Below are 20433 nucleotides of genomic sequence, written 5' to 3' on the forward strand. Positions count from 1 at the left end.
TGAGGGCTATGAGGGAGTGCTTTACAAGGCCAAACTAGCTCACACACTCCCTGTACACACCAGAACAGAATTGCACATATGGAGGGTGACCACGGCTCATTTGGGTTGGAAGGATGGGCTATCCGGAATCACTCCTCTGTGGTGTAGCGACATGGTACCTGATGTAGGTACACGTCAAGGGTTTGAGAAATGGAGCCTGATTGGCATCACCAAATTCGGGGAAGTATGGAAGGGTGACTCACCGCTAACACTGGAAGAGATGATGGACCAGTATCAACTGGCGCACTCTCAAAAGTGGCATATCACAGACCCCTGCAGCAGTGCGGGGGGTCCCCAAGTTCAGGGAACCCCCTCAGCACAGTACTGTGCCTGGAGAGCTCCTTAATAAGTCCAGGGGGCACCCCATACCTTGCAGGGGGGCCCTCTCATGTTTCGTTATGCCAGTGACTCCCAAAGTACAAATATGTTCAGCTCAAACACGCTCTGGCTACACACATACCAAAGGACACTATAATCGAAGACACCTCCCCATTGGAAGATCGTATACTGACAGAACAGCTTAATAAGAAAGCCATCTCCCTGATATATAAGAAACTGATAAATAACGCCCCTGACACCTTACAGACCCTTAAAGTTAAATGGGAGGCAGAAGTTTGGGAATTTGAGGAAGGGGAATGGGAGGAGCCCCTGGGGACACCCAGAGACATTGCCATCAAGTCCGGGTTCCGATTAGTCCAACTCCGCATACTCCACCATTCATACTACTCCCGTACGGCCCTCCATGCTAGTGGCAGATGCCCAACAGTAGCCTGTCTGAGAGGCTGTGGTGAGGTACGGACCTTCCTTCATGCGGTATGAGGCTGCCCGAGAATACAAACATACTGGGCATCCTTCAGAGAAACAATGAGGGTGGTAACGGGATGCTCCATACACTATACAGCCAAATGCTGCATATTGAACATATGGGGCGATGACCCCCACCCAAAAACAACAGGCTGTGGGTGACCCTGGGCCTTGAGATAGCTAAGCGAAACATAGCACAAAAGAGGGGGGTGGGAGGAACCCCGTCCTACGAGAATGGAAGCACGATATGGACTGATGCATACTTGTAGAAAAGACAATCAATCAGAGCAGGAGATGCCCCAGAAAGTGGGAGAAGCTATGATCCTCATGGAGGGCCATTAGAGTTGACATGGGTGAACAGAGGGAGCCTGAATGAACCACTTAAATGACAGGGAAATCCGACGGGGCCTGATTCACTGTATCCATGGTCCTTAACTATCAAAGTACCTGATTTAATCTCAAGATAACTATATGTCATGCCTGCATTATGCCTGCTGCTATCTTTTATTTCTTGTTTGTGATTTTACTTTATGTTGAAAAACCAATTAAAAGAATTTGAAAAAAAAGATATGTGCCTCTCTGGGTAGTCTCACATGTCACACACGGTAGCTACATGTTCCATCCTAACCTTATCACCAATGTTAACTTCATGATCTCCAGGCAAATGAAGTGCATTTAAGCAGATTTTAAGGAATATGAATCTAAGAATAGCCACGCACATTAAATTGGAGGAATATAAACATAACTTTTTTTATAACATTAATGTTGAAAACAAAGGACACATCACATCCTCTTTTTTACAAATCAATTATAAGAACCTAAGGGTTGACTAGGACACACCTATTCACAGAAAACATTTTGTGAGGCTTCATGAGTAAAATAAATCTAAGCCTGGGTTAAGAAACACCTACTCAAGACTGTTTCCCTTCCAAACAATATTTGTCATGAGCTAGATGATCCTTTTTTCTGGTTTGGACACTGCAGGGTGAGTTTCCATAGTTTTCACTGCTGTTTTCGTATCGTTCCTATACAAGAACATTGTGATTTGCATTTGAAGTACCTTCTCGGTTTCCTTGCAGAAGTGGTCATATCCGTGTGGTAATGCCCATCTCTGTTGCAACGTTGTTGGCACTGTTTGATATTGTAATTTGACGCAGGTGTTTGTAGCCTTGCCTCCGGAACTTAATTGTTGAACTTTCTTATATTAATTTATAGTATCTTGGCCTACAGCCAATTTATTCGATTGAAGTCTCATTTTGCCTCCATATTTTTGTGTGGCAAATTGTATATCCATGGCTACTGGATATTTTCAGACTCTAGTTAAATGATTTAATTAGTTATGCTCCTAAATTCTCATGCCCCTTGTTTGGGAGGCTGATGTCAGGGAGTCTGCTCTTGTTTAGGAGTTAGAAAGGTCAATAGGAAAACCTTTTTGAACAATACAACAAACACAGTGGGCTTTGGGTCAGGCCCTTACTCGTGATTGAATGGCTTTCTTGACTATCTCACTTCCATGCTCCCAATATGATTGCTTCCATCCCTATTCTTGTGTTGTCCTGCTCAGAAGCATTTCAGTCTCACAGAGTTGTGATTGGATCGCGTGTTAGACCATGCATGTCAGTGTATGTGGGGAACTATTTTCTCTTCCTCTCCATCTCTCTGGCTCCCCATTTCCATCCATCCTCCATTATTTATTAACTTCCCATTACCCACTCAATGACTGCTTATCCCCAGGCCCTCTCACATTGTGAGTGTTGCCCACCACACCATCAGTGAGCAGCCATCTTAAAATGTTTTTTAATCATTAAAGATGGCTGCCTATGCACATGCACGTGTGGGCATGCATGCTGGGCATCTTTCAGTGACTTCACTTGTACTTTAACAAACTCCATTCAAAGTTGGTCACTGTGGATGCATACACAGGCTAGATGGCAATGTCTGAATGGGATTTCTTAAAATATAAGGAAATACATTTAAATGAAAATTATAGGAGGAGAAAAAAACACTCTTTGATAAATCCAATAGGTTTCATGGATGAGACTTATTGGCTTTGTCAATGCCTGTTTAATCTTTCATGTTCACTCCTGTAGTTAATTTATGTGCTATGCATGGATCTCACAGAGAGCCATTAGTAAACAAAGACTGGATATTAAATTCAGAAATTCACTGCTATGACGGTACAACAGAAAGGAAGGCACAGTGGTGGTTGTGGTAGTTAGTACTTTAAGCACTTAGACTTTATGTGTATGTACTCCTAGTTCTCTATTCTATAACCATGTTTTCTTTCCACAGTGCCTAGCACTTGATGTATGTTTATATTTGTTTTAATTGATTTTATTGGGGGTCATTGTGGGCATTCCATACTGCTTGTGAGGACTCTAGGCAGTTGCAACTGTACTGGCTGGTATGTGGCTCTTCCTAATAAAGTCTCTACTCACACTTTGATTCAGTGTCGTACTTACCTCAGTGAGTGGCAGGCGGCCATGTATTTAAAAAAAAATATGGGACAAGGAGAAAAGGCAATGTTAAGTATGGCTCCCCTTTATTCTGCTGTTCCTTCATCACAGCTAAAAGCAGTGGCAGATGATTTTGGGGGTAATACATAACAGACAATTATAGATGTATAAAAAGTGAATTATAGTGATATTTTTCAGCACAGGGTTTTGAGTGACATCATAGATAACTCGAGCTTGCTCTTGTTGTCTATCTGATGTTACTCAGACGTCCTCAATGAAAAACATCCCTGTAATACACTGTTACCCTTCTATAATTATATATATTCCCTTATGTATCCATTTACTTGCAATATAGAATGATGTGTTTACAACCATCAGGATCCAGTCATCTGTCTCCATGAACAGAAATGACAACAGGGATAAGTGTGGTGGAAGGACTATGAGATTCTAGTAACAGGAATACACTCTTTCTCATCGAGCTTTGAGTAAATCACCTTTTTGTACAAGTCTGTTAGTACTTTGATACCCCCTAAGGCAGGTAGATACCAGGTAGTAAAACAAATGCCAATAGCATAACATGCAATTAAGGTAGTAAGCCCCCCTCTGGATCATTCATTAGGTATTCTCAGCCTGGACAGAATACTGTGTCTACTTCCCAGAGTGAGTGAGCATGCCAAACTATGTAGGAGTGAGTAAATGTAACGGGAAACATCCATTACAATGCAGTCATTACATTGCACTGCTTTTACAACTGAACTGTTACAACACAACTGCCTTTACATTGCATGCCATTACAACGCATGCCTTTACAACGCATGTCACTACAACACATGCCATTACAACGCATACCATTACAACGCATTAAAAGGTAAGTAATGGAGATTTTTTAGTTTTAGGGTGGGTATGGGGAAGATGGCAATAGTCATTTTTATCCCTACACTAGCCAACACTTTGCCTATTGTTGCACTTACTGGAGTGGGTGTAGTAATTTTTACCCCTACACTATCCAACACTTACCCTACTGTTGCACTCACTGGAGTGGGAATAGTAATTTTTACTCCTATACTATCCAACACTTACCCTACTGTTGCCCTAAAAGTATTATGTGTTTTAATGGTATGCGTTGTAATGGAATGCGTTGTAATGGTAATTTTTTTTAATGAATTGTAATGGCATGCGTTGTAAAATCATGTGATGTAATGGTAGTTGCGATGCAAAAACCGTGTTGTAAAAGCATGCATTGTAATGGTTTGTGTTATAATGTCATACATTCAAATGTAACTAAGGCTGAGGTCTGTGTGTGAACTCCAGGTCACAGATTGGAATCCAATGGAAGCCAGTTAAGCCTATCAAGCTTCTTAAATTGGTAGAGTAACATCCAGGGGCGTAACACAGGCTCCCGCATCCCCCGCAGTGCCGGGGGCCCCCAAGCTGCAGGGGGCCCCCTCAGCACTGTACTCACACCGGAGAGCTCCAGATTAAATCCAGAGTGGGGGCCCCTCTGTGTACCTTGCAGGGGGGCCCCTTCAACTTTCATTACGCCACTGGTAACATCAAGTTAAGTAATAGTACCATTTTAATCTGAAGACTGGCAGCAATAAACATATAGGGGCGGATTCACAGAATTAATCTGAGATAAAATCCTAAACTTATTACTTTCGGTATTCACAGAAGGCATTTAGTAGTAGTAAAGTTAGGACTCCTAACTTTACTACTACTAAACTGAGATCAAATCCTAAACTAACTACTTTTGGTATTCACAGAAGGCATTTAGTAGTAGTAACGTTAGGACTCCTAACTTTACTACTACTAAATGCCTTTTGTGAATCCCGAAAGTCGTAAAGTTAGGATTTTGTCTCAATTTAGTAGTAGTAAAGTTAGGAGTCCTAACTTTACTACTACTAAATGCCTTCTGTGAATACCAAAAGTAGTAAATTTAGGATTTTATCTCAGATTAGTTCTGTGAATCGACCCCATAATGATTATATTAATTAACAAGTCCATTGTGCAATACATTGTAGCTAAACGCTGTGCTTTTGAGCCATTCAAATATAAGCATGTAAGTAGTAACACCTGGGGATCCGACATAATATTCTCTGAAACACCTCTATCATTCCCATAACTGGGCCAGTATTTTGGTGCCTTTCTGTGAGCTTCTATCAAAGACATACCACACAGTAAAGCACATGCTCCTAAAACACGCCAAACCCATTTGGTTTTGGCAATGCTTGTTACCACTAAAAGACAAATGAAAAACAAAGATTTTGCTACGAATAACTAGAATAAGAGTTACACATTAGAAGGTCTGCAGAACGGACGGTAGTCTTTGGAGTGTCTCAAGTACACCTGTCTTCCAATCGCACCATTTTTTCTCTGCAGTTTATCAGTTAAACACCTTTGCCCCGTTTCTCCAGACATCTTTCTGAAATCCTCCATTTGCACATCTCACACCTCATCTCTTTCCTCTTCAGCACTTTCTTTTCCTGACTCTTGCATGTATTTCCTTGCATCTCATTCCCTTAACCCATACACACAGTGCACCCACTCTCCTTACAGCACATTTTCTTTTAATTTCGCACTGCCATGATTTTGACAGCTGTGTAGCTCTGTCACAAACTATTACATAAAATCATATTTGCAATTGGCACACATGACCATTGCCGTGTCTGATCTGCCGAGAGGCCAAGGATTGGATAGACATGTATTATGAATTCCTTTATCACCCTCTGACAAGTAATATGTGAAACTCGCACTACCTTCAACCTCAGCCTCAACCTCAGAGCTCTCAATTGTGGCCCCTTATGAACATCAACCTACAACCTGACCTCACACACACCAACAGATGATTCAGTTCACATCAAGATTAATATGCTGCATGAAAAAACTTCAAAAACCACTTTCAAGGAATGAAAGATTGAGTAAAACATGTGAAATGTAAACAGGAACTCCAATGCTGACATGGATTGTCTTGACGGTTTTTACAGTCATTGTTCACCTGATCAGTCTTTTGGCCTGTAAAGTTAGGGACATGATTATAAGGCATGATAGGGACCCGTTTTAGTGTCTACTTTTAATATTTGAGACCCAAAGGGACTCACAAGGGCGACTCCTCCGTTGGAGCAGAAGAGCGTTGCCCCACATAAAATCCCCCCAAAACCCCAGAGATGGAATATAAAATGGTAATTTATTACCATTTTGTTTTTCATCCCTTGTCCCAAACAGATCATCAGGATGGGGGAGGAGCCGCTGTCGAGTGACAGCAGCAGGGAGGAGGGTGGGCTCTTTAAAGTACACATGCCTTTTTGGTCACTGTCTTGCGACGGCCAGCCACACATGCGTGCTTTAAACATCTCTAACCCAACTGTCTAAAGACAGCTTGGTTAGTGAAAGTGCAGGCCTCCAGAGCACTGTGGAGCACCAAGAGAGGCTGATCCCTCCAATCAGGACACTGATCTCATGCAGCATGAGAGCAGTGCCAGGATTGGTCAAGGGAGTTGATGCATACAGTTCCTGTGATAAGAAAAGGACCGGAGTGGAGGATGTCGTGTTCGGTAAATTTTATTTATTTGTATTGTGTGTGCGCCCGCCTGCCCTCCCCGTAGATGCCGCTGTAGGAAGAAACGGTGATCAGCCGGTCATAAACTCGAATCCCACCAAAGCTATTGCAGTCATCTGTTTGCTGTCCTTAGAAACTGCACTAATTCCGTGCAAAGCTTTTAGTAAAAACAAATGATTAAATGTCATAATGAAAAGCAATAATCATATCAACAACTGAAGGCAGTGTCAGCAAAATGTATACCTCTTGCTCTCCACCACTGCTCATTAACATCATTAATGAACAAACTACCGTTTGAATTTTTGAATACTTCTATAATCTGTCAACAACACTAATGTTGCCTCAAATGCTGAGAAGCAAAGGGGCCAAGCTAGGGTGCCAGTGTGATTGGTGGGGAGCATGGATGGTAAGCAGAGTTGCCCAGTTCTTAATTTGTAAAAGAATAGGTGCGAGGGCCGTGGTCAGGGGGACAATGCAGCTTACAGCATCCAGTGACAGTACCAACACAACTACTGACCGTCACACTCTTACAAGTGCGACAAATCATATTATTTCAGGACCCCAAATCTATAAGAATGGCTTGGGTGGCATGTATCAGCCATTGTTAATGTATATTGAATTAATAAACAGCTTTGTTGTGCTCATACCTAAATTAGATAGACAGCGCCACCATGTGGCAGGATGTCATAAGCACCTGTGCTGACAATTAAGGGCTTGTGCCGAGCACGGAAAAACACCTGCGTAAATTAAGGACTAGGGTTGCCACCTTTCCTAGAGAAAAATACCAGACCGTTGTTCATGTTTTAAGAGTCAACAAAGGCCTGACATGATACTTAAGTAGCATTTTATATAAAATGGTTTGTATTTATTTGCTACATTACTTTTCTGCCTCTGTTTCATTACATTTTCAGTCAGGGAACATTAATGCAGTTTTTGAATACATGTTAAAGAGCTATCTTCTTATATTTGCTGTTTGAATTGTGTACTTATACAGTTAAAAATTCCAGCTTTTGTTGATTTTCCCAATTTTTGTACGAGTCAGGACAATAAAATTCTGGTCAAGCCAGAAGAAAACCCTAATGGTAAGCTGTGCTGTCAGTATGCAAATTGTGAAGGACAGAAAATTCAGGCTCTGAAACTTTGAAAATAAACATAAAGATACCTGTAATGTGATGACTTAAGATGCCTGCCATTGCCATCCTGCCTTCTGTCCCTACTTAAGGCACTACATATTCTTCCCTGTACTCAATAGATTGCCTATATATTCTTCCTTTTCGATGCATATTTTCAACCTATATCCAGATCTCACTGAAAATAAATACCCTGCCTCACCTTCTGGAATATAAATAACAAGCCTTAATGAATTCTGATCTATTCTGATTGCTGCTAGTCTAGTCATAGGTACGTTTTAGTGTTACACAAATCTACAATGCATATTTGTCAACATTCTCGGTTAACCATTACACCACAACCTTTAGGCACTCCCGTAATTAATTTCTGTGAACCACAGTACAAGAATCAATCACTTGGAAGCATTGTCAGAATTAATCAAGGCAGTTTTCAACCTTAGAATTAATCATTTTTTGACTACTCTTAGAAATAATTATTCTTGGTACCAAATGCAAAAAATACTTACTGGCTCCTCTACTATTAATAAGCGCTTTGCATCTTTGTGTAAGAATGATTGCTAGAAACAATGTCCAGAGTTAATTAGTACTAGTAATAAATAAACTGTTTACGCAGAATTGACACTTCAAAGAGTAAACAGAGTTATCCCCTAATAATAGAATGTATTACTTGTGACCTTGCCCAGAAACCATCTCTGCTAGTCCTAGATATTTAAGTGTCTAACAGTGACAGCTACTTCAATATTATCATTAATGGACTGTAAGCAGCAGCTGGTTAACAAAGATTGCATGCTATGTGTGCACTTAGAAGCAGGGACCTCAAATTACACACACACACTGTAACAATCAAGCATAAGTAAGATGGTTAACCAATCCCTCCGGCAATCACATTACAAACAGCCCAGATTAAACTGCAGTTCCCAATTTTAACATAGATGGATTTCTTCTAACCAAAGAAAAACTCACCAACCCCTTATTACATCTCCCAGTTTTCCAAAACACGCTTAGCCATCTTTCTGTTCTGACGGTTCTCCTAGAAACATAAAGGGCCTCATTTATGAAAAGTGACGCATCGCTGGGTGAAAACAGCGATGCGTCCCATTTCATTGCGCCCTCCATGCGACATGCCGGATGCGTCATATTTACAGTATGACGCATCATGTCGCAAGGAGTTACAGATACGTCAGTATTTCTGACTTATCTGTACGCGCAAAAATGACGCATTGCTGGAGTGTGTCACAAAAGTGATGCAATTCCAGCAATCGGTCCTTTACACATGGGCAAGTCCCATGTTAAATGTGCCTGCGTCAGTCTTTCGCCTGCCTTGAGGCAGGCATAAGATATTGACACATTGGCGTCCTAGAAGTGGCGCAGTGAAATCTCATAGATTTCACTGCGTCACTTCTACTACCCTATTCGTGTGTTGGAACGCCCACCCTGCATACATTATACCTGGCGCAGGTATAGTGTAGCGCAGGGGTTTACAAAGTGACGCATCTACCTAGATGCCTCACTTTGTAATTATGATGCAACATGGCCCATTTTTTTATACCGCTGGTGCGTCACAAAAAGTGACGCACCGGCTGCGCAAAAGTGACGCAAGGGCTCATAAATAAGCCCAAAAATATCTTTGTTCACATCAAGACAAGCAGGTGAACCAAAATCTGTGGACCTTAAATGGGGCTGATCATACCCGCTCTGTTTCTAGATACATACATACAAAGTGCTATTGGCATAATCACTAAAAAGAAAAGGCCTGATTCACAAAGGTAAACTGAGACGAAAGTCGAACTTTACGACTTTCTGTATTCACAAAGGGCATTGTGAATAGTAGAGTAGTAAAGTTAGACTCTTGTCTCAGTTTAAGTTTTGGTCTTAGGTCTAACTGAGACAAAAAGTAAGTTAAAGTGAGACAAAGGTCTAACTTTACTACTCGTAAATGCCTTTTGTGAATACCAAAAGTCGTAAAGTTAGACTTTTGTCTCAGTTTACTTTTGTGAATCACGCCCAAAATTAGTATTACATTCTGGTGTTGCATTTCATTCCTGTGTCACACGCCACTGAAGGTTTATATACTCCTGGGTGCGTATTTACAAACTTTGTTCCATGTTCTGCGCTGTGTCTCGCTAGTGTTCTCAGCCATTTATTCAGAGACTCCAGCGGAGCAGGTGGTGCAGTGGTGGGCTCCTTCCTATGCACTCTAAATAAACCTTACCTGCTTGCACATCATATTCTTCACATATTCAATACCTTTGTTTCTGGAGTCCACCGACATTGTTCATGCTGTTTCCCGAGGACCTGACTGGCTGGTTCTGCAGCAACGTGCCTGGGACTTGTCAAACTCCTCCTGTGAGTGTTGCCATTGCTGGATCCTCTGGTGGTGACCCGCAGAAAATTTGGGAGACTGTGGACTTGAAGGGCAGTGTTCCACGTGTGTGGCTCTGCTCGCATTCCTGAGTGGCCTTGGCACGTGGTCTTCTTCACATGCCTGAGGCTGATCATGATCAACGAGGGAGAGAGTCTTTGTCGAGCGTTTTCGCTGAGGTGTCCTCTGTGGTGAATTGCATACTGGGATGTTGTAAGTGTTAGGGGATGAATGACCACACAGGCACTTAGAGTATGGTACTGGAAATGGCCCAGGGCCCATGCCCCAGCCCCTTTTGTTGCCAGGGTCACCTGACTGGTGACATCTGTGATGGATGGGTGTGGGTTGAGTGTCGAGGCCAGCCCCTGGGGAGTGGCTGGTTACATAGGGTATATGTTGCAGCACTAGACCGTGTCCAGCAGATCACAACAGATGTGTATGACATCATTACGCAAAATCAGATTGTTACGTGATGTCTCGAGAGGCAATATTGGATAAGGTTCATTTCATTGAAGTCAAATGGAAATAGGTAGGCATGTGTGAATGCTTCTTGGAGATGAGCCATTTCTATCCTGATTTTTAGATACTGTGAAGAGAATCCTGCCTCACCCTGTTTGTAATCCTGTTACATTTCTTCCTGGATCTTATTTTCGGATGACTTTCCCCTGAGCGGCCTAAATATATATGACTTCGTCCTACCCCGTCTGCTTTGAGCTACATTCAAACATCGATTTTTGAATAAATTGCCGCGGAGGATGTCCCTGCTTCGGTGAGAAGGGTATCATCCGATTCCTCATGTGACTGTGGCATCAACCTTAAGGAACGTATTCATCTCATTGTCCTGCTCCGCCTGACAAGCATACCTCATACTGTCAGAGGAATTAACCTTTGACACTCTTGACCCCCCTTGAGGGATCCTGATCAGATTGTTGCAGAATGCTTTACTTACTTTAATCCTGCTCTGGAACTGACTTATTGAGCTTATCGATGCTCAGAACAGTCTTGGATTTTGCTAAGAAAAGCTGTCTCTAACTATATACCTGATTTAAAGGTCTTCATTGTGTGTCCCACACGTTTACCATCTTCTTTGCCCTGATGAAGGTGTAGCCCCGTGTGGGCAAAAACCGAAACGTGCGTTGGCTCTCACTATTTGGTGCCTACCTGAAGATTCCATCCGTCCTTAAGAACTGGGAGAGCACGAGTCTGTTTGAATTTCTATTACACTTAATTGACTGTTTTTTTATGTTAATTATTTTTAATCTAATTGTACAATGATGTGGCTATGTGTAAGTATGCCCTTTGTTGAATAAATGAGTATGCTGTGTAAACGAATGTGTGTATGGCTGTAGTGTGTGTGGGACATTCACATATCCGTATTCGGGAGTTTATCACTTCCTATTTACCTTTTTTTTAAAGACTATTATCCTGATCCTTGTTATTTAAATAAATCATTTTTTGATAATTTTCTTTCCTCCGTTCCTTTGCTTCTTTGAGTCAGTTTTGGCCTGTGGTTTCTCTTGTAACCTAGACCCAAATTTTGGCGTATCTATATTATTATAGTGTAGGCAGTCGGTTTTTTCATTAATATTTGGTACCGGAAATGGCCCAGGGCACGTGCCCCCAGCCCCTTTTGTTGCCAGGGTCACCTGACTGGTGACACCTGTGATGGATGGGTGTGGGTTGAGTATCGAGGCCAGCCCCCGGGGAGTGGCTGGTTACATAGGGTATATGTTGCAGCACTAGACCGTGTCCAGCAGATCACAACAGATGTGTATGACATCATTACGCAAAATCAGATTGTTACGTGATGTCTCGAGAGGCAATATTGGATAAGGTTCATTTCATTGAAGTCAAATGGAAATAGGTAGGCATGTGTGAACGCTTCTTGGAGATAAGCCATTTCTATCCTGATTTTTAGATACTGTGAAGAGAATCCTGCCGCACCCCTCACAGAGAGACAGGAAGTTAACTATTGGAAGTAAGGTTTATTTATTTGTTTATTTTGGCAACTAATGATTCTATGCCTATTTCATCTGTGTTTGTAATCTTGTGGACATTGCTCATGGCATCAAATAAAAAATTGGAGCAGATTGTAGAAACAATGGTTTTGTACCTTTGAGAAATACTATATTTTTATTGACGCTACCTAATTTGTGCCAAAAGAGAAGCAGCACTTTTTTAGTCATTTGGGACAGGAATGTTAACAGCTATTTGACAATTTGCTGAGGTAGATGCTCCACCTGGACATTTTAGAGCAAGAAATGAATATTCAGAGGCTGTGGCAAGACTTTCAAATACAATTCCTAAGGAGACCCGTGTTTTGCTTGAACTATTTAATTTTTTCTGATGTAAGCAAAACACTGAGGAAAGTGTAGAGGAGTATATTTCAGCCTTGAGGCTGTTGGTATCAACCTGTAATTTTGGCCACTCACTTGATGTGTATATCAGGGATCAGTTTGTTTACAGTTAATCAAAAAGATACAAGAACGTCTACTGAGTAGTAGGGATCACACTCTATCTGATTTGTTTCTAATCAATGTATCAATGACTTGTGCAGAGTGGTGCACACCATCAATTTAGATAACAGCAATGTTGGGAAAGCTAAGGGTCCTTGATGTGGTGTAGTAAAAGATAGTGAGAGACTGTTAATGATGGCAAATTCAGGAGCACCCATCACCATCATTTCAGATACACTATATTTTGACATGTGGCATAAAACTCCTCTCAACAAAACAGATGTTCATCGCAAGGTGTTTGTAGATGAAGATATTGATATGTTGACTTGCTTAGAAAGTAGTAATGTCACAAAAAATCTATGTGGCCATTAGAGGAAGGAATATTATTGGCTGGCAACATCGGGCCAGACTTGGCTTAATGCTTGTACCAGGTTCAGCTGATCCTGTTGTGGTGGCTGATGTATCCATTTCATGGGTGGGAAATGACGATCTGAGTGTGGAAAAGGTTATTGGAAGATATCCTGAGATTTTTTTCAGAAAAGATAGGAAACATTTCTAAATTTGAGCATTTGACTAAACTTAAAATGGGTGCCGTCCCAGTTGTGCACAAAGTGAGACCTGCCCCACTGAGTGTAAGACCAGAACTTATAAAACTTCTGGACAAGTTATGTTTGGAAGGCATTATCCAGCCTATTAACTCTATTGAGTGGTTTAGCCCAGTAGTTATATTAATAAAGAAGACAGGCGTGATTCGCTTATGTGTGGACCTGCGCACCTTAAACAAAAACATTGTAATCGATTGTCATCCTTTACCCAAAGTACACAAATTACAGTCCAAATTGGGGAAATCCAAATACTTTTCCTTGCTGGAACCAGATCTGCTTATCACCAGATCATTCTTGCTGCAGAATCCCAGGATTTAACAACCTTTATTACACCCCTTGACACAAACAAATTTTTGTGCATGCCTTTCGTGTTGGCTTCTGCAGCAAGAGTCTTCTTGAAGTTTATGGGCACCATTTTATTGGGTATTCTGGGTGTGCAGGCTTTCTAATGTGATGTGCTGATTTTTGGTGAAACTGCCAGGGAACATAACTTGATTCTGGATAGAGTATTGCTTGTTTTTAAAAATCATGACATCATGACATCACTCTGAGAAGGGCAAAAAAATATTTAGCACGCCATGTAGATTATTTGAGGCACTGTGTGTCAGATCAGGGTACCAAACCAAAATTGTCCCATGTTCAAACTATACAAGATGTTACACCGCCCAAGGATAAAGACACTTTATGATCTTTTTTTTCAGTATTTGCAAGTAATATTCTTGTTTTATACAAGGTTACACTTTTGTGGTGCAGGCCCTCCACAATCAATTGAGAAAAGGAAAAAAAAATGAATGGAGTGAATATGCAAATTATGTCTTTCTAAAGACTGAGGGTTTGATTATTTCAGCTCCAGTCTTGTCACCTTTTAAAGCTGGGAAGTCATGTTTTCTCATGGTGGATGCTAGTCAGTCAGTGTTAGGAGCCGACCTATCGCAGTGGGTCAGTAGCAAGGAACATAACAGTGTTTTTGCTTAACGTTCACTTCCCCAACCTGAATCTTATTGCAGCACAATAGTAGGTGTGGCATTAGCATCACATAATGTAGAACATTTTTGTGGGTAATACAGTTAGACATATTTACGGATCACAATCCCTTAATTTATATGCTTAATGAGAACAGTATAGGGAACAAGTCTGGTAGATTGTTTGCCTATCTTTCCAGATTTCATGAATATAATTTAAAGATTAAATATATACCTGGAGGTAAACATGTGGGATCAGATTGTCTCTTAGAAATGCCTAAGGAAACTGATGCTGGTGACAAGCAAATACATGACGTTGAATGTTTGTAGCTTCGATTGATGTTTTGCATGGAGGTAATGGAGAAATTTCCAGTAAAGGTTGGTTGAAAGCATTAAGTGATGATAGCTTATTGCAAACTTGTGAACAATGGCTTCTCCAAGGAAAGAAATTTGGAGCTTGGTATAAAACCCTTTGCTCATGTAGCTGAGGAACTGTCTTTAGTTGGTGGTTTCTTGTTGCAACAGAATGGGCCTGATTACGATGGCGGTCAGATTGGCTTCTACGGTTCTGTCAGAGGCGGTTGGGCACCCGAACTATCGGCGGAAGTGGTCGGTCCAACCCCCAGATTATGATGCATGCGTATACACAGTAATCCGACTTCCGCAGTCCTTCTGACTCACCAGGAAATTTGGACCACACTGACGTCAAAAGGGACCAATGGAGCTAGTCGGAGAGTGGACATCCTTATGAACCGTCCGCCCAATTACGATGCGCCTTTCTGGTGAGCCGACAGTGGTGGTCCAACCACCTCATCAGAGCTGGCAGAAATGGAGGTATAGAAGGCCGACAATCACCTGTACAAGCTCCTCACGTCCTGTGCCGTTATGGAGCCGATCGCACACATCCTGCCACTGCTGTACCTGCTCGATGATGACTACAATCAACATGTCATAGACGCAATAGCCGGTCAGTGACACACCAACCCGTGTGCATAGAGTACTCAGCAAATCGATGCCCCACCATGGAAAAGCAGGGGCGTAGCTAGATCAGCATGAGTGTGGGGGATGTGAGCAACATGTTCACAAATATTCATGCAGGGATATCTTGCCAGTACAATATCATAAGGAGCAGGACATGAGGGGTCAGGAAGGGGCAGGCAGTGGAAAGAGTGAGTAGTGCGAGTTGTGTAGCAGGGCATGAAGTGGTCCGGTGACTACCGGTGCTTAGCTTGACTTGGGAGGGTTGGGTTGGTCTTTGGGAGGGCTGGTCTCAGGATGGGGAGTGCTGGGTTGGTCTGTGGGAGGGCTAGCCTCGGGATGGGGAGGGCTGGGTTTGACCATGTGTGAAACATTGTACACCTGAAGGATAGTGATGGGTTTAGGGAGGGGAGAACAGGGGATGTAGTGTTTTTTGTGTGATTTAGAGCATCTGGGCTGCAGTGGGGAAGAGGTCCTTTTGGTTTTGGGAAGGGGTGGATTGGTTTTGAGACGTTTCCCTCTTTTTTGTGATGCCTATTTGTTTTGGCAGGGTTAGGAGGGGGATCAATTGTTTTTGGGGTGGATTGTGAAGTGGAAGGGATGGGTAGGTGTGTGATACAAGACCTTCTGGGTTTTGAAGGGGCGGGAAGCTGTGTCAGGGGAGAGGTCAAGGGCAATCAGGCAAAGTTCTTTTGGTGACTGGGAAGGAAGTGAGAAAATGGGTGGGGTATTGGAGGTAGAGGGATGTGAAGTATGTGGTGTGACTGTGCATGCAAGTCTCTGTGTGTCTGATGTTTGTTTGGATGTTGAATGTTTCTGTTCCTTGGCAATGTGTGATGTGTATGTGGCTGGTGGTGTAGGTGTGGTGTCTGGGTGTGTGATGTAGGTAGTGGCTGTGTCTGGATATATGTGTGTAGTGGCTGGGTCTGGTGGTATGGTGTCTGGATGTTTGTGTGTAGTGGCTGGGTCTAGTGGTGTGGTTTCTGGATACATATGTGTAGTGGATGTCTGTGGTGCAGTGAGTGTGGTGTCTGTGTGTATATCACTGGATGTGGTCGTGTGGGTGGCGATTACCTGGTGAGTGGTTGCACCTTTTTTTTCTCCACATGTTTCTCTTTGCGTGTGTGCGTGTGGATGTTGAGATGGATGCGTGCTGATGTGTGCGTGTGCTTTGGGCAGATATGGGAATAGGGATTGTGTATGGGGAAGAGGCAGGAGGTGGGATGGAAAGGTGCAATTGGTGGAAGGCTATAGTGAGTGTGGATGCAAGAGCCTGAAAAGATCTCTGTAGGGCAGACATGTCAGCGTGAATGCCTTCCAGGTGCAACACCATCTGCGTTAGTTGGGGACTTTGCACCTGGATGTCAATCAGCACATACATCTCTCTCAGGATGTCAATTGCCTCCACACTCAAGGCAGCAGGGAGGGGCAGGGGGTGAGGTGCCTGGTGTAAAGGAGGCTCCTCCCTTCTTAGGGAAGCAGGCCCTTACATCTGGGTGGGGAGCTGCAGGGATGGCATGCATGTCACTGAGAGCTTCCACTCTGAGGATCAGTGGACATGTGATTTATTCAATTGGAAATCATACTCCATCTAGATGTGTTTTTGTGGGAAGTCCTGGCATCATGGGACACACCATATGCCATATGTGGCAGTGCATATGGGACGAAATCAACATACCATTGTACCAGGTAGCTGGTGATGCACTTTTGAACTGCACTGCAGATGTAACCAACTATCTGCAGTGTACATGTTTCACATGAGCAATGCTCCTGTACAATGCTAGCATCACCCATATGAAAGTAAAATTCCAAACATGTGGGAGTAAGGGGCCTGTCCTAAGGCAAAGACCATCAGTGACAATATGGGTCCATGGACAATAGTCTCGGTCTGGGGGTTTCATCATGCACCATTCCAAATGTAGTAAGGCTAGGTGCATTTAGGCCAACTCATGGTCCTGTTACACTAATTTAGGCCACATCTGAGGATCAGCAGCAATATAGGGAGAGTACTGTGTGCATCGGTTCTATAGCCACATTAACTCTGATACAGCCTGGGTCATGGACCATACTAGGCACAACTCGTTAGTGCTTGCTGTCTGCAGGCTGAGCATACTGTTCCCACATGGCCATCACATGCCCACATATTAATACCTTAAAGTCTATCTTGTGGCCTTCCTATACATGACATCACCATTATGGGTCACTCTGAAGGGGTCTGTGAGGTGTTGGCATCTCGCGGAAAACAGATGGTGAGTCATCATGTGTGCTGAGTGATATGTGAGACTGTTAACATATTTCACATCATCCTCACATGCTACTTACAGGAAATATGCCCAAGTTAGGGTGTAAAGCCTATACATTTTTAGCACAGCTGCCATGACTGAACAGCAAATTCAACATAGTCAACATAAAATGTATACATATATATGTGCATGCAACAGGTGTAGGCTATAGGACTGATTACACATCACTATGGTGATGTGAAGTCCACAAAGTACAGTGCCCTATGAACCATGGCATGATTGTTCTTTGAAGGGATCACACTATCTGACATGCATAACTCTGATGTCAGTCTGGCACTCAGAGGCACACTGTGGCCTATGGGATTGGATAGGATAATTGTTGCAGAGTACAGACTGTATTATCAGTACTCACCTGCTCCTTTGATGAACCATAAAGCTGGCGATATAGGGGAAGGACCTCATTCACCAGGGTCTACAGCTCCTCTGTAGTGAAGGCAGGGCCCTGCTCCCTGTACAGCATGCCATGACTGCTCCCAGAGGTGGCAAACAACAGCTCCATGACTGCTCCCAGAGGTGGCAAACAGCAGCTAATGTTGAGGAGGTGGTATAAGCAGCAGTGTCTGGACGCAAGAAAGTTGATTTTTAAACCGCAACTTACACATACGCCAACCAGGTGGTCTTCTGTGTAGACGGACACCGCCATTGGACCACAATGGTCACATTGGCCAACGTTAGCCTATGGCTGTGACTTCGATGGAAGAAAGGCAGATACTGTGCGGTTGACTTCTGCCAGCGATATATGATTCTGCATGTGAGGCCAGGCATCCACATAGTCGGTCTTCTATGTAGAAGGAACCAGCCCTTAGATCGCGACTGTCACAATAGCCAATGTTAGCTTATGGCTGTGACGTCCATGGATGAAGCTGCCTACGGTGCAGTTGGCTTCCGCCGTCGGTGGGTGAATCTGCATGTCCCGTTAGCAAGGTCAGACATCCATCATGTTACTGTTTAAAACCACCTTGACAAATGTTCAAATGTTCTTCTAAGTGCAGTTCCACCACTACAAATATGTTGGAACATGTCAGCCGAAATATAACACTATTCCTCTGCCTATACCAATACTCAAAGGTCAGTGTAGTGCTTTACTGTGCATCAACACATGATTACCACAGTGCACTGCACTCAAGTGGTGACACTAGTAATGAATGCATTACAGACTCCACAACATGACGGTGTCAATCATAAAATTTAAGTTTGTATAATGCGCACAGTGCTATTACAGGCACATGTGGAGTCCAGATTGGGGATGTTAGGTGGAACTTGCAGTAATGGCAATCATTCCCATTCAGACAGGAGACTCCCACATTTATCAGGATAATTAATGTCTTTCTTCAGTCTGTTTCCTACCTGGAATTGCCTCTCCTAAAACAGTGGGCAATGGGGAAAATGCCTTCTCCAGACCATTGTCCGGCATCCCTTCCACTTTCCTCATCCAAATGTTGATATGTATGCAATTGTACATCATACAATCATGATGTGAATTGCTGTGTATTGCTAACATATGCAGGAATGTTTGTTCACATTACTTTTGGCTGTGTCTTGGTATATGTTAGTATGGACACTGTGACCAATATCCATATGTGTTTACACTCCACACATAGGTTCCCTAGCAGAGGGAAGAGAAGACATCTTCCAGTCTACCGGACATTTTCCTGACCTAGCCACAATGGAAAAATGAGACATCACCATGAAGTTGCATCCTAATTGGCAGACAATACAAGATTTATGTCAACAGTTGGAGCCCCATTTACATCCTTGAAGAAATTATCCCACATCTCTGCCACCAATGGTGAGACTTATGGCAGCACTGCATTTCCTGGCCACAGGTTCCTTTCAGGACACTGTGGCTATATCTGGCGGAATGTCACAACCTACGTTCAGTCGCATACTACTTTCAGGTAGGATGAGACACATGGGGCCTGATTCACAAAAGTAATCTGAGACAAAATCCTAACTTTACGACTTTCGGTATTCACAAAATGCATTTAGGAGTAGTAAAGCTAGGATTTTGTTTAAAGTTTTGGTCTTAAGACAAAATCCTAACTTAAATTTACCGCAAGTTTAAGTTAGGATTTTGTCTTAAGTTTGTCTTAAGTTTTGGTCTTAAGTTAAACTTAAGTTAAACTTAAGTTAGGATTTTGTCTTGAGACCAAAACTTAAGACAAATTTAAGACAAAATCCTAAATTAAGTTTAACTTAAGTGTAACTAAAGTTAGGATTTAGTCTTAAAACCAAAACTTAAGACAAATTTAAGACAAAATCCTAAATTAAACTTAAGCTAAACTTAAGTTAAACTTTTTTTTTTTTTTAATGCTTTATTTAAGTTTGCAAAATCAAAACAATACAAAGACATTGGCTGTATGTTCAATAATAGACCATCAATAAGATACAGCATGACACCTCTGGTCCCCAAATAATCAACAGTATCTAATAATGGCATCAGTTCAGTGGCCCCCCGTAATCGCCCCAACATTCCCAGCCGTCAGAGATCAAAAAGAAACATAAGAAGAACCGCCCGCCAAAGGGCCCATTGTTCAATCTTCGTAACTGCCTCAGCTGTCGCCCCACAATTCCCGTCCAGCCCACGCACGCACAGACCAGCATCCCAATCAGAACAGCCGTGATAACATAACGTCTTGCCAGGTTCATCACTTCTCCCTAGTTAACACCCTGGCGCCGCGCAGGTCACCCCACTTCCGTAGGCACTATTCCGGAACTGGAGTGTGGAGGGGAAGAGCTCGGCAGGGTAGCGATGTATGTCTTATACGGGCCCCAAATGTCC

Source organism: Triturus cristatus, chromosome 2_2 (genome assembly GCF_964204655.1).
Source record: "Triturus cristatus chromosome 2_2, aTriCri1.1, whole genome shotgun sequence".
Classification (NCBI taxonomy): domain Eukaryota; kingdom Metazoa; phylum Chordata; class Amphibia; order Caudata; family Salamandridae; genus Triturus; species Triturus cristatus.